This window comes from Mandrillus leucophaeus, unplaced genomic scaffold (genome assembly GCF_000951045.1).
Source record: "Mandrillus leucophaeus isolate KB7577 unplaced genomic scaffold, Mleu.le_1.0 Scaffold33, whole genome shotgun sequence".
Classification (NCBI taxonomy): Eukaryota; Metazoa; Chordata; class Mammalia; order Primates; family Cercopithecidae; genus Mandrillus; species Mandrillus leucophaeus.
In genome coordinates, this window is record NW_012103476.1 from 3,287,060 (window position 1) to 3,301,319 (window position 14,260).

A 14,260-nucleotide genomic window follows, 5' to 3' on the forward strand; every position below is an offset into this window, starting at 1 on the left:
CCTGTAGTCCCAGCTACTCGGGAGGCTGAGGCAGGAGAATGGCGTGAACCCGGGAGGCGGAGCTTGCAGTGAGCTGAGATCCGGCCACTGCACTTCAGCCTGGGCGACAGAGCGAGACTCCGTCTCAAAAAAAAAAAAAAAAAAAAGATAGAGAGAGAGAGAAATGAGAGAGAATTATGAACAATAGTTTTCTGATTGCCTCATTGTATGTTAGTTCTATAACATGGTCTGGGGATGATGCTTCTTGTTCCTTATCCCTTTCTTTTTCTTTCAGAGTTTGCTTTATTCTATTCTCCAAGCGCCTTTTATTTCTAATGCTAAGAAGATCAACCAATCTTGCTTTCAGTGGCTTGTATTAAACAATATTCTGAAAAACATATATTCTACTACAAGGAATAAATGAATATTTTTAATTAAAATGATTCTTCTGTTTTAGAGTGGAATTAAATTCCTAGCTAACAGGAAATTATTTTTCCATACTATTTCAATAATTATTTGCCATATCTAGAGATCACACATTTTGTATTTATTTCTGTTTCATTTCAAGGAATGAGAAATAAATCTATAGGTACAATTCTGTAAAGAGTATACAACCAAAATAATTTCACATGTAAATTAATGCTAGAGGCCTTCAGATCCAGAAAAGGAAAAAGATGTTGCTAGTTTCTAATCCCAAGATTCAAGCTAGTGCTTATGTTTCTAAAATTATTTACCTTTACTGGTAGAGTTAATAAATGAAAAAAAAATTGAGGCATCTGTACATTAGCCTGAATATTTCAAATATAGAGAGAAAATGTCAAAATTGCCTAAATTACAAAGAAGAAGAACTCCCTTGAGCAATTCGAGTGACTTGCATGAGGAATTAGACATGTATAAAAGAATCAGAAAAAGAGAAAAAACTTAAAATATGTAAGTAAAATGTAAATGGAACATAAGTGAAGTCAAATGTATGCTTGAAAATCTTAATGGAAACAATCTGACACAATGTGGCAAAGCAAAATTTTAATGAAAGTCATATAATATATAAACACAAATATATGTATATTTGTGTGTAAATACAAAAATATGTTTATAAATAAAACACAAATAATAATTTGTATTTTTAAACAAATTATATATGCATGTATCATATAACATATATACATACACAGAGAAAGGGAGAGAAAGAAATCATAGTATCTGAATTTGGTAGCTGTATTATGAGGAAATAACTATATCTATGAAGATAAAAATATGAAAGAAAAGCAATAAACAAATTATTTTGCTCTCTGTAGTTTAAAGTATTTAGTAATTGTTTTGAGATAATAAAAAAGATCCATTTTAGTAATAATATAAATATTTTAGTTGTCCTCTGATATAATGTCTGGCACATCCCTACATTTCACATATTTAAATCATTTAAAGATATAAATATATATTAAGGTCTGATTATATAATAAAGGTCTGAATCACCTTTAAGTAATTGACTATTTCGTTCATGTAAGGGATGCATAAATATGCTTGCTGAAACTCCCTTTTAGTACAAAGTATACTGACTGGTCATGGGTATAATGGCTACATTCCAATGCTTCTGAATGGCACTTTGTTTGTTTGTTTAAGATAAATATTATCCATAAACTACTAAAAGCCATAGAAGAAATGGAATGATAAATCTGAATTTCCGTATTCATAATTTGGCCATGTTAATGACAAGCTCTACGATCCTGGCCAAGATTGTTCCTGATTACGTTTATACACCTTCACAGCGAGCCTATTAGCGAACATGATGCCCATGTTATATTTGGGTTTCAAAATTCTATGTTAATAACAGAATCCTGCTCTCTGAAGCAAACCTCGCTTACAGTCCATTGCAGTCCCGCTTTCATGTGGAGTGTCCACTTCTGCAACATCAAGAGGAAGTCTCCCATTTCTAACTCTTGATTTACTGGATGAGTCAAATTTGACCAATAAAACAAAGACACGGTTGCAATGTTTTACATGAAAAACATCTGAGTGTGCTATGGTTACAGGCAACAGTTTATTTTGATAATTTTTAAAAAGAAAATATAAGCAAAGAAATGACAGAGAATAGGATGATTTTACAAAGGTGAGTTAACCATGGAATCACAGAAAAAAGATAAAGTATCTAAATATACAATTATTCTAAGTTTCTTGGGAACTTTAACAATTTTGTTTTCAGATCTACTTTATTTCTTTTTTTTTCTTCATCTGTTTTCCATGTTATTTTATATTTTGTAGATCCTTTCTGAGGCATCTAAAAGATTCTCAAAATTGGGAGATCTAAAAATATCTCTGCAAAATATAAAGTCCTTGCTAAATTAAAAAAAAAAAAACTTCAACCAAATATACTTTTGAAGGTATAATACTACATAATGCAAATTTGAGGCAACATTATTTATGAACAATGTGATACAAACAAACAAAACAGACATTTTAATTCATGACAGTTAAGATATCAGGAAAATTAATAAATGATCTATGAATATCAACTAGTATTTTCCTCAGATTTAAGAGATACATTAAATATTCAGCTAACATACACAATTCCAACGCTATTGCTGAAGAAACTAATAATGGAGAACAGGATGTTATTACTGCAAGATTCAATATTTGCAATATCTAGCATTTTGTTCAACTTTATTTCCTCTGGTACACTTGAATGTCTAAAATCTACTCCTGTATTTTGAATCAAAGACTTTAAGAAATTTTAAATATAAGAAAACTGTCCATCAAAACTGCAGTTTTTGAAAAAAACAGTTTTACAAGAAAACCAGTGTTGAAAATTTTACTTAAGACTTTGAAAAGTAACTGAATTTCCAATTACATAGCAACACTAACAAGATAATTAAAGGAAAAAAAAGCCAATTGAGTTTTAAGAATCACCAAAAATTAAGATCAAAAGAAACTTCCAGAGAGAGTTTTATTTTGTACTATAAATCTCATAATGGGAAGAATTTTTGCTTATAACTCTTTTTTCACCCTTAGAATCTAGAACTTTGAGGAACATATTAGCAACTAATGATGACATTTTCTTGAATAGTACAATTAAAATGATATTAGCTTCTTTCCCCCCAAAAAGGGCACTCTTGGTCAAATTGGGATATATAACTTTTTGTTTTATTTCTAGAAAAATATATGTTGAAGTATTCTAATTGAGGAAATATATTTATTATATTTTCACTTTCTAAAATACTTTTCTCAAGTAATTTTCTCTTATTATTTAGTTCCCACTTAAAACTGAGAACATATGGTATTCGGTTTTCTGTTCCTGTGTTACTTTGCTAAGTATAATGACCTCCAGCTCCATGCATGTTCCTGCAAAAAACATTAGCTTACTCTTTTTTTATGGCTGTATAGTTTTCCATGGTATATATGTACCACATTTTCTTTATCCAGTCTATCACTGATGAGCATGTAGGTTGACTCCATATGTTTGCTATTATGAATAGTACTGAAATGAATGTATGTGTGCATGTGTCTTTATAATAGAATGATTTATATTCCTTTGGGTAGACATCCAGTAATGGTATTGCTGGGTCAAGAGGTATTTCTGTCTTTTACACATGGACACGTAGAAGGAAATGACACGCACTGAGGCCTTCTGGAGGGTGGAGGGTGGGAGGAAGGAGAAGATCAGGACAAATAACTAATGGGTACAAGACTTTATACCTGAGTGATGAAATAATCTGTACAACAAATCTCCATGACACAAGTTTACCTATGTAACAAACTGCGCTTGTACCTCTGAACTTAAAATAAAAATTAAAAAGTAAAATAACTAAAACAAATGAAAAGAGTAACTTTCTCTTATTTTCCTTATGTAGTTTAAAATAAAGTCTTTCACTTAGAGATGGTGGATTTAACATGTGTTTTCCTTAATGCTTTCTGAATTCCCAACAATAAAAAACACAATAAAAAGATCTGAAAAGGAGGAAAGCATACAGTTTGCAAGAACAAAAGGAGCAATAGAAAAATGGCAGGTTAAATCTTTTTTCTTGAAAGCTGAAAAGCAAATAAATTCATAATTGACTTAGACTGAGAAAGCAGAGAGAAAAACCAATAGGAAGCTCAGATGTCATTTATGTGTCTTGCCAAATCTAGGATAGGCTCAGGTTCTTAGGACACCAAGTGCACTCAAAGTGGCTGCAAGTTTTAATAAAGGAGAATGGTTTGAAAGACACAAATAGGCTTCTAGAAAATTACCCAACAGAGGTAACATCTACTTAAGGAAACCAGGCACAGCTGAGGTCGGACTACCATATGGAAAATGGAAAGATGGAAGGAGAATATGTTAACTTAATGATACGGCCGTTGTTCCAGCTCTATTCTCCTACTTTAAATCTAGCTTGCAAAAATTCAAGCTTTTGCCAGCTAGTAAGATGGATGATCGTTTTTTATATGAAGAAAATGATAATACCAAAGAAAAGCATCTAGTTAATCACATTTGTTTGTCCTCAAGGGAAAACTTAATAATACCACACCCTAAATTGAAGACCCTTTGATTAGCCTTCCTGTACAAAAGCACAGTAGTCTCTTTCCCTGTTTTACTCTTCAACATGACCTGCCAGCTAAGATAGCCAAAAATTAGAGAAAATTATATACTACAAAAAAAAGTAAAATCAAACTAAATGACAGACAAATTGCAGCAGGTAGTCCAAACAAGAAACAGGAAATATTTTTAAAACTCAATATTATCAGAGATAAAAGAAGAAAAAACACCCATATATCTAGAATAGTATGCCATTAAAACAAATAATAATAATAAATAAAAATAAAAACAAAATCATAATAGTTGATTTACGTGAAAAAGTAAATATTATATTTGTAGTATTTCAAAAGTAGATATCTGCAATGGTATTTTTCTTTCTTCCTAAAATAGACATTACTACATTCCTCCATAATTCAATACAATCTAGCAAATATGAGTAGAAGTAGGGAGCAGAACATACCTAAAACTTAACACATTCTAGCAAAGAAGTTCGCTCACTATTCTCTTTTAGATTACCCAGCACATACCAGATTTTAAGTTTGCTTTGAATTTAGAGAACTGATTTCTTTGAGAAATAGCATAATATGCTTGCTTAGGTATACCATTCCAACAAATAATTCAAATACTCAAAGTCAGTAGAACCTAAATCAAAAGTAGAAATATTAATTTCCTTTTAAAATATTTAAATGCTTAAAATGTTACATTACTTTAGGTTTATAATCTAAAAAAATGTAAGTATATATTCATAGTAGTGTATATGCATATTTAATCTTCTAAAGCAGGTAGTCTAAACTCAGTATAGTAATCAAATTTTGGGGAAAGTCTAAAATTTTAGTATAATATGTACTCTCTTATTTTTTTTAATTTTTAGCATGTGTAGTTTTTTGAAATTAAATTTTGAAACCATGAATTTTGGTTTTATTAAGAGTAAGCTAGAATGCCATGAACTCAAAAATGAAAAACATCAAATTAAATAACAATCACAATAATACTATGGGATTTAAAAACTAACAAAAGATCAAACTGAGGAAACGAATTAGATATTTAAGAAGTTTTGTTTGGTTGGAGTTATGAAAGATTACATAAGTGAACAGACAACTACAAATAGTGTGATTTATTTTGCCAAAGAAAATAATGGAAACTCTGAGTTGTTTATTTAAATTTTGCACCCAAACATAATGAAAGTATAAAGCATAAACTAACTGAAAAGTTTCTAAACTTCTACACCCTAACATTGACAGATTTCAATTTAGTAAGGACTTTGAGCCATATTAACAAACAACAAAGCCAATTGACTTTTATGCAAGCAGCTCTTTTCTCTTTCCAGTAACAGCTTAAAATTGTCTTTTTGGAAAACACCATACGATTTAATTATTATTGAATAGTCAGAAGGATTAGGTAGTAGAGAATATAAATCAGCAGTTTTATTAGAGCATGAAATTAAATGCCTCATATAGAAGACAAAAGCGTCAAGAGTTTAAAGATGGTGCTATTGACACATCAGTTCATTCTAATATAAGTGATTAGTAGTTGCATTTATATAAATGGTTGGAAGGGTCCGGTGGTATCAAGTGCACACACCAAATAATTCTATTAAAACTTTTAAATGTCCCAAGCTTATATTCATTTAACAGCTCAATTACGTATTCCCATTCATATAAAACACCCAGGGCGAATTTTCATAACCGAGGGAAATGAGGAATTGAGATTATTATCCCAATAATTTAGACTCAAAATCACACTTGGGGTTCCAAGGAACTGGAAAGCAGGAATAATTTATACTTTGAATAAAAGAAGTAATATTCTATGATAGTTTCCTAACTTATGTAACCAACTCTTTTAGCGCACATGTTTTTTTCAGGAACCTGAGGAGGGGAAAGGAGAAAAGTGATCTTTGGGGCAGGCATGACCAGGGGATGGACAACTATTAAGAGACTTGAGGATGTCCTTTATTCCTCTGCTGAACTGAAAACTGTGTTATCCTTTCTATTAAAAATAGTCTAATAATATGTGGCTCAGCAAAACATCAAGTTTTCCACAAAAGATCCACAACATAAATTCTAGTAAATTAAGAAAAAAACTCTAAGATCTCTACATTGGAAGAGAATAAATCTGGCATATACATTGCATTAAAGTTTTGGTATCTAAATGCAGTTTTCTTATAAGATGGTAACACATTTCAGGTTGCATACTTGAAAGTAACTTAATATTTTAGCAGTCTCTCCTAATATTATAGTTTTGGCATTCATAAGCAGGATACTCTGCTACTTCCAAAATGTGGAGGTGGGGAACAGAAGAGAGAGATCGAGAAGGAGAGGAAGAAGATATTTAAAAAGGAAACATTTGGCTGGGCATGTTGGGTGACTCATGCCTCTAAACCCAGAACTTTAAAAGGAGGCCGAGGCGGGTAGATCATGAGGTCAGGGGTTCGAGACCAGCCTGACAAACATGGTGAAACCCGTCTTGACTAAAAATACAAAATTAGCTGGGCGTGGTGGCCAGCGCCCATAATCCCAGCTACTCAGGAGGCTAAGGCAGGAGAATCACTTGAACCCAGAAGTTCAAGGTTGCAGTGAGCCAAGATCGCACCACGACACTCCAGCCTGGATGACAGAGAGAGACTCTGTCTCAAAAAAGAAAAAAAGAAAAAAAAAGCCTTTTACATATTTAAGTAATTTGCTGCTACGACAATGTAAAGAAGCTCTAGTATTATTGAATAGATCTGCAATAATGGATATATAAAGATGAGCTCACAGCTCCTAAACTTGACTGACATATTTGAGCATATTTTTTCAAAACACCTAATAATTTTTTTTTTTCAGTATTGGATATAAGCTCTTTAAAACTTATTTTTCTTGACATATGTCTAAATCTATCAGATAAGATTCTCAAACACCAAGAGATCACTCAAACTTCAGAGGTAACAATTACAGAAGCCTATTAAAACTGGCCTCTATAAACATGGTAAAGACATTCAGTACCAACCTATGTCTTCGTGGGACACAAAATAGACAAAGAAAGGTGACTTTGATGTAGGCTTTGATTGCCAAATGTCACGTTTTAGAGAAAGAATCTGGTTACTTGTTACGAACTGAACGTTTGTAACCCCCACAAACACACCGCTGCAAAGTTCATATGTTGAAATTCAAGTCCCTCAATGATGGTGTTTGAAGGTGGGGCCTTTGGGAGATAGATAGGCCACAAGGGGGAAGCCCTCATGAATGGGATTAATGCCTTAATAAGAAGCCGTAGAGCTAGCTCTAGCTCTTTCTGCAAGTGAAGACGCAATGAAAACTAGTAGTCAGCCAGGTGCGTTGGTTCACACCTGTAATCCCAGCACTTTGGCAGGCTGAGGCGGGTGGATCACCTGAGGTCAGGAGTTCGAGACCAGCCTGGCCAACATGAAGAAACCCCTGTCTCTACTAGAAATGCAAAAAAATTAGCCAGGCATGGTGGTGGGTGCCTGTAATCCCAGCAACTGGGGAGGCTGAGGCAGAAGAATCATTTGAACCCAGGAGGCGGAGGTTGCAGTGAGCTGAGATCACGCCACTGCACTCCAGCCTGGGTGACAGAGCGAGACTCTGTCTTTAAAAAACAAAAAAAATAGTCTGCAAACTCGAAGAGGCTCCTCACAAAACCTGGTTAGGGTGGTATTCATCTCCAATTTCCATCCACAAGACTGTGAGAAATACGTTTCTATTGTTGATAAGCCACCCAGTCTATAGTACAGTTTTATCACTGAAGCATTTTAACAAAATCACATATCTTATTTGCATTACTTTAAATATCTTTCTCAAATATTTAAGACAATTATTCAGCTAACTTTGCATTAGACTGGGTGGACAAATTGTTATTCTAGTCATACATTATATGAATAATGTATAGCCTTTCATCTTTATAAAAAATGTTACCCAAATTCAAGCTTGTTTTATTTATTTTCCTTATTTTTGACTAATAGTTTCAGACATAAGGAAATACCATTGGTCAATATTGAACATCAGATATGTTGAAGTGAGTAAGTTTGACAAATCGTAGCTGAAAGCAATCTAGGGAATTAAACATGCTTTGGACAATACTACTTCTCCATTTTAATTGTCTGAACTTTTTGGATGAGTCTGCTATTGTCAAGCAATTCAAATGTTCATGATATAACATGAACAATGTTAAATGGCTCACTGCACTCTCATTTAAATGCAGTAGGATATTTTTCGTGATTTTGCTTATTCCTTTTTTATGAAGACCAGTAAAACAAAATAAAATTCCAACCGTTATAGAGGTTTCAAATAAACCAAAGTTCATCATCATAAAATGATAAACATTTTAGTCACCAAATTTCCACTTAAGAAATAAAATGTCTTCTAGGGTTTTTATGGTTTTAGGTCTTATGTTTAAATTTTAATCCACTTTGAGTTAATTTTTGTATAAGGTGTAAGGAAGGAGTCCACTTTCAGTTTTCTGCATATGGCTAGCCAGTTTCCCCAACACCATTTATTAAATAGGGAATTCTTTCCCCATTGCTTTCTTTTGCCAAAGATCAGATGGTTGTAGATGTGTGGTGTTATTTCTGAGGCCTCTGTTCTGTTCCACATAGGCATGGACAAGGACTTCAACATTGACTAAAACACCAAAAGCAATCGCTACAAAAGCCAAAATAGACAAATGGTATTTAATTAAACTAAAGAGCTTCTGCACAGCAAAAGAAACTATCATTGGAGTGAACAGGCAACCTACAGAATGGGAGAAAATTTTGCAATCTCTCCATCTGACAAAGGGCTAATATCCAGAATCTATAAGGAACTTACACAAATTTACAAGGAAAAACAAACAAACAAAAGAAAAATCAAATACTGGGCAAAGGATATGAACAGACACTTTTCAAAAGAAGACATTTATGCGGCCAGCAAACATATGAAAAAAAGCTCATCATCCCTGGTTGTTAGAGAAATGCAAATCAAAACCACAATGAGATACCATCTCGTGCTAGTTAGAATGGTGATCATTAAAAAGTCAGGAAAAAACAGTTGCTGGAGAGAATGTAAAGAAATAGGAATGCCTTTACACTGTTGGTGGGAGTGAAAATTAGTTCAACCATTGTGGAAGACAGTGTGGCGATTCCTTAAGGATCTAGAACTAGAAATACCATCTGATCAGCAATCCCATTACTGGTATATACACAAAGGATTATGAATCACTCTACTACAAAGACACATGCACACATATGCTTATTGCAGCATTATTCACAATAGCGAAGACTTGGTACCATCCCAAATGCCCATCAATGTTAGAATGGATAAAGAAAATGTGGCACATATATATCATGGGATACTATGCAGCCATAGAAAAGAATGAGTTCATGTCCTTTACAGGGACATGGATGAAGCTGGAAACCATCATTCTCAGCAAATTAACACAGGAACAGAAAATGAAACACCGCATGTTGTCACTCATAATTGCTCATAAGTGCGAGTTGAACAATGAGAACATATGGGCACAGGGAAGAGGGGAACATCACACACCAGGGCCTGTTGGGGGTTGGGGGGGCTAGAGGAGGGATTGCATTTGGAGAAATACCTAATGTAGATGATGGATTGATGAGTGCAGCAAACCACCATGGCACATGTACACCTATGTAACAAAACTGCACATTCTGCACATGTATCCCAGAACTTAAAGTATAACTAACGAAAAAAAGTAATGATAATCTAATTAATGGAATTTCTGAAAAATCGACTTCTAAACTGTAAGAATAATTTGGTTTACAATGTCCTAGATTACAGCATGTTCTACCAATATGGAAGTATTTACTGAAAACATTGAATGACACACATATTTGAAAATGTTAGATCTTTCCATGCACTGTACAAATTGAGTCATTGTCAACTTAGTGTTTACTTTTCCCAAGCAAATTAAACATTTATTGCTGAAAGAAATGAAAAACATGGCTCCACAACCCTTTCTGTGTCTCACATTGGATAGGCAATATTTTTTTTGCACAGAAGGACAAGCATCATAAGCAAATTAAGTGATTGCCTATGATATTCCTCCCAAATATTTACAGATAATTTTTAAATGTAATTTTTCAATAACGATAAAAGGTTAAAGTGAAGACATCATTCAAAGGTGGGCATGACAGTGTAGAAATCAATTAGGGAAGGGGAGGTATATGTAAAAATAGGTGAAGGGTGGGGAAATTAGAGGAAAGCACACCAAACAGAGAGACAAGTTTTCAAGCCAGTCTGAGGATTTAACTTGTAGCTTGACTTTCAGGCTTTAAATTGTCTTTGACTTAGAGGTGGGGCTTCACCAGGGACCTACCCCTATCTGCCTAGGCATTTGGCTGCCTCCTGCCACTCTCACATTGATGAAATGCATTAGGAAAATATTAAAAGTAATAATACCAAATGTATAGCTAACTATATTAATGAGAAACGTTAAGGTCTAAGCTTTCACATATTCAGTATTGACTGGTATAAAATAGGGTGGTCTAGTGCCGTTTTCACAACTTTCCCAATTAGGGAAGAACAAACACACTGGGGAACATAAATATTTAGAAGTAGGTACAACATATATAGTCAAAGACCAAACTTTGTCTCACAGTTTAATAATATTGGCAAGAAAATTAAACAAAAACAAAATAACAGCAAAAAATTGGGGATGAATTATCACTTTATAACTATTTAAAACTACTTTATTACAGTAATATTTTTTCCTATATGCCTACCGAAAAATATAATACATTTTACTGGAATCACCTAAGATATCAAATTGGTTAAATTTTACATTTAAATTGTATTTCTATAACCCAAGAATTTTACATTCTATGTGAATAAATCATAATGGAGGGGGAGCATTTTCAATAAATAATATATTTACACTTTTTCAGATAAGTGCCAATGCTGATTTTTGGTGCTAAACACATCACATACAGATCCACAGTGTTGAATGTAGCAAGCGTGTTAACACTTTTTACTCAAGTGATGTATTTTTCTGAGCTGTGTTAGAAGTGAGTGTTGTGTTTTGTTAAAAAAGAAATTTGCATTTATAGCTTATTTATTTCTAGAATGTATTGTTGCTTTACCTTTAGAAACTCAAAATATCTAAGGCTTGAATGCTACCTGGGTGATGGGATCATACATACCCCAAACCTCAGAAACACAAAATTTGCCCATGTATTGAACCTGCAGATGTACACCCTAAGCCTAAAATTAAAGTTGAGAGAAAAGAAACAAAATTAAATTAAAATTAAATAAAAAATATCTAATGCTTGCTTGGAATCATCTTTGTAGGAGAACTCTAGAACTTGACTAAAGAATATTGCCTTGTTGCAACAAGTTGCTTATTGAAAATCTGATTCCTTTTTATTTTTTACAGTGGATATCTTACGATGGGTACTCCAGAAGCAGAAAATAATACAGAATGTGAGTCTTAAGGTATTTATCAGGATCCACACTTGTGAAAAGAATGGGAAGAAACAGGATTGGCAGAGGGAGAATGTGAACTATGACAAACGTGCAGACAATTTAGCAAAGAGCATGGCTTGAGATTTTCATATGAGAATTGTCCTCCATAAGGCCAAACTGACTGGAATTTTTCTTCTCCACTTAGATCATCCGATGAGAAGGTTGAGAGCCTGAACAAGTGAGCTCTCTCCAAATCTGGAAGATCCTGAAGTGTCTGATACCAGGTCAACTCCCCAGAGCCATAGGACACATTTTCCCTTGCAAGAGTAAGCATCCTGCCACCATGTCTACCACAATGTAATCCTTAGACAAATCATTTTTAATTCCACATGAGCATTGAACAAGTGGTTCTACTATGAATCTGATGGACCACTCCTCCTGAGAGACACTTAGAATAAGGAAGTTAGTGAAACTTTGCTTATCTGGTCCAGTGACATTCACCCTGATTTGTGAGGTGCTTGAGCTTCCCTGGTCACCATGTACCCAAAAGCTGTTTTACCTGTCTGTTTGCGTTCATATTTGCACAAAGGAAGGCACCAAATAGACCATCTGGTTTCCATGTATATTATTCCCTTCTCTCTCTCTGTACTGGCACAGCCTTACCTCCTCCTGATAATTAATTCCTGCCAATTTAGTACTTCCTTCTTTTGCCTACTCTTCCCTTTATACAAAGAGTCAAAATTTCACAGGAAACAGCCATCATTAAATTAAATTAAACAGTAATTTAATTTCATAATTAAATTGGAATTAAATAGAACTTTTGCTATGTCTCCTAGAAAAATTGTGCTGCTATTACAGACTGAGACCTCTAATCCTGCAGAATCCTACATGTAGGAACAGGAAGCACAAACCCGACGGATCATTGTGAGTGATAGTAAGTGGGAATGCTCATGCTTCTATGACTTGGTTCCAGGCCTATGGGTGCTTCATGCTAGGAACACAATGTCTTTGATTCATTGGGTATTCTACATCTAGAAGGATGGCACCCAATTTTCATCTGTTATTATATTCACACTTGAATTTCATGTAGGCTCTGAGCAGGCTACTACAATGCTCTATGAGAGTAGAAGTTTCTGGATGGTATAAGATCAGTGGGTACCATAAACATGAGCCCCTTTCCTCACTCTTTGCTGTAAGGCATAGAACATGAGGCCAAGGCCCTGCACGAAAGAAAAAGAAATTCAGATCCAGAATTCATGTACATTTAAATGAGAATAAACCACCCACCCTTCCAGAGTAGAAAGGCCCATCTTGAAGACAAGAGGCCAGTTGATCTCCTTGAGAATTAAATTCCTGTTGGGGTTTAGCTTTCAGCTTTCTTGCTGCTAGGATAGATATTAGGTGGTGCTAATAGCCAGAACAGTCATATCGATATCTTCATACTTAGCCTTCATCTCTGCCACCAAAACCACTCTGTTTATGTGCCCAACATGTCAATATTGATGTGTCCAGTGACTAAGGCTGGCTAATAAAACTTGCTTGCTGTATTAGTCTGTTCTCATGCTGCTAATAAAGACATATCTTAGACTGGGCAATTTACAAAATAAAAATGTTTAATGGACTCACAATTCCACGTGGCTGGGGAGGCCTCACAATCATGGCAGAAGGTCAAAGTCACATCTCACATAGCAGCAGGCAAGAGAAAAGAGCTTGTGCAGGGAAACTCCCCTTTATAAAACCACCAGATCTTGTGAGACTTATTCACTATCATGAGAATAGCACAGGAAAGATCCACCCCCATGATTCAATTATCTCCCACCAGGTCCCTCCCACAACACGTGGAAATTATGGGAGCTACAATTCAAGATGATATTTGGGTGGGGGTACAAAGCCAAACCATATCACCCGGCTATTTTTTATATTTGGTTCTTTATTGCATGTGCTGTGTTGAAGTGCTCTCTGGCGGGTGTTAAGATGTGATAAATCTCACTGTCTCTACTGTGTAATTCCTTGTTCCCTGTTTCTTCCCCTTCTCCTTCCCCTTCCCCTTCTGCTCCTTCTCCTCCTCCTTCTTCTTATTCCAGGTATTAGGAACCAGTTGGCTAGAAAAATTGCTACTGCTAAGGAGTCTCTATATATTCCACAAACTGTAATAGCAGATACACTACCTGAAGTCCTGGTCAGAGGGAGGATTTCCCATCACCCCTGTTTGCCAAGGCCACATTGAGTGGAACTGTAGTAAGCTGCCAAACATTTATGGCTTATGTCCATGTAGGGGTGGGTACCACCACCCATGCACACGTTGATTCTTTTAAGTTTTTTTTATTTTTAAATTTTTAAAATAATTTCAATTTTTATTTTAGATTCAAGA

At 34.5% G+C, this 14,260-nt stretch overlaps 1 pseudogene; it reads right to left on the reverse strand.

Moving 5' to 3' along the window:
• Nucleotides 1-12,223, reverse strand: part of LOC105545481 — a 76,273-nt pseudogene extending 64,050 nt beyond the window's left edge.
• Between the last annotated feature and the right edge of the window lie 2,037 nt (nucleotides 12,224-14,260).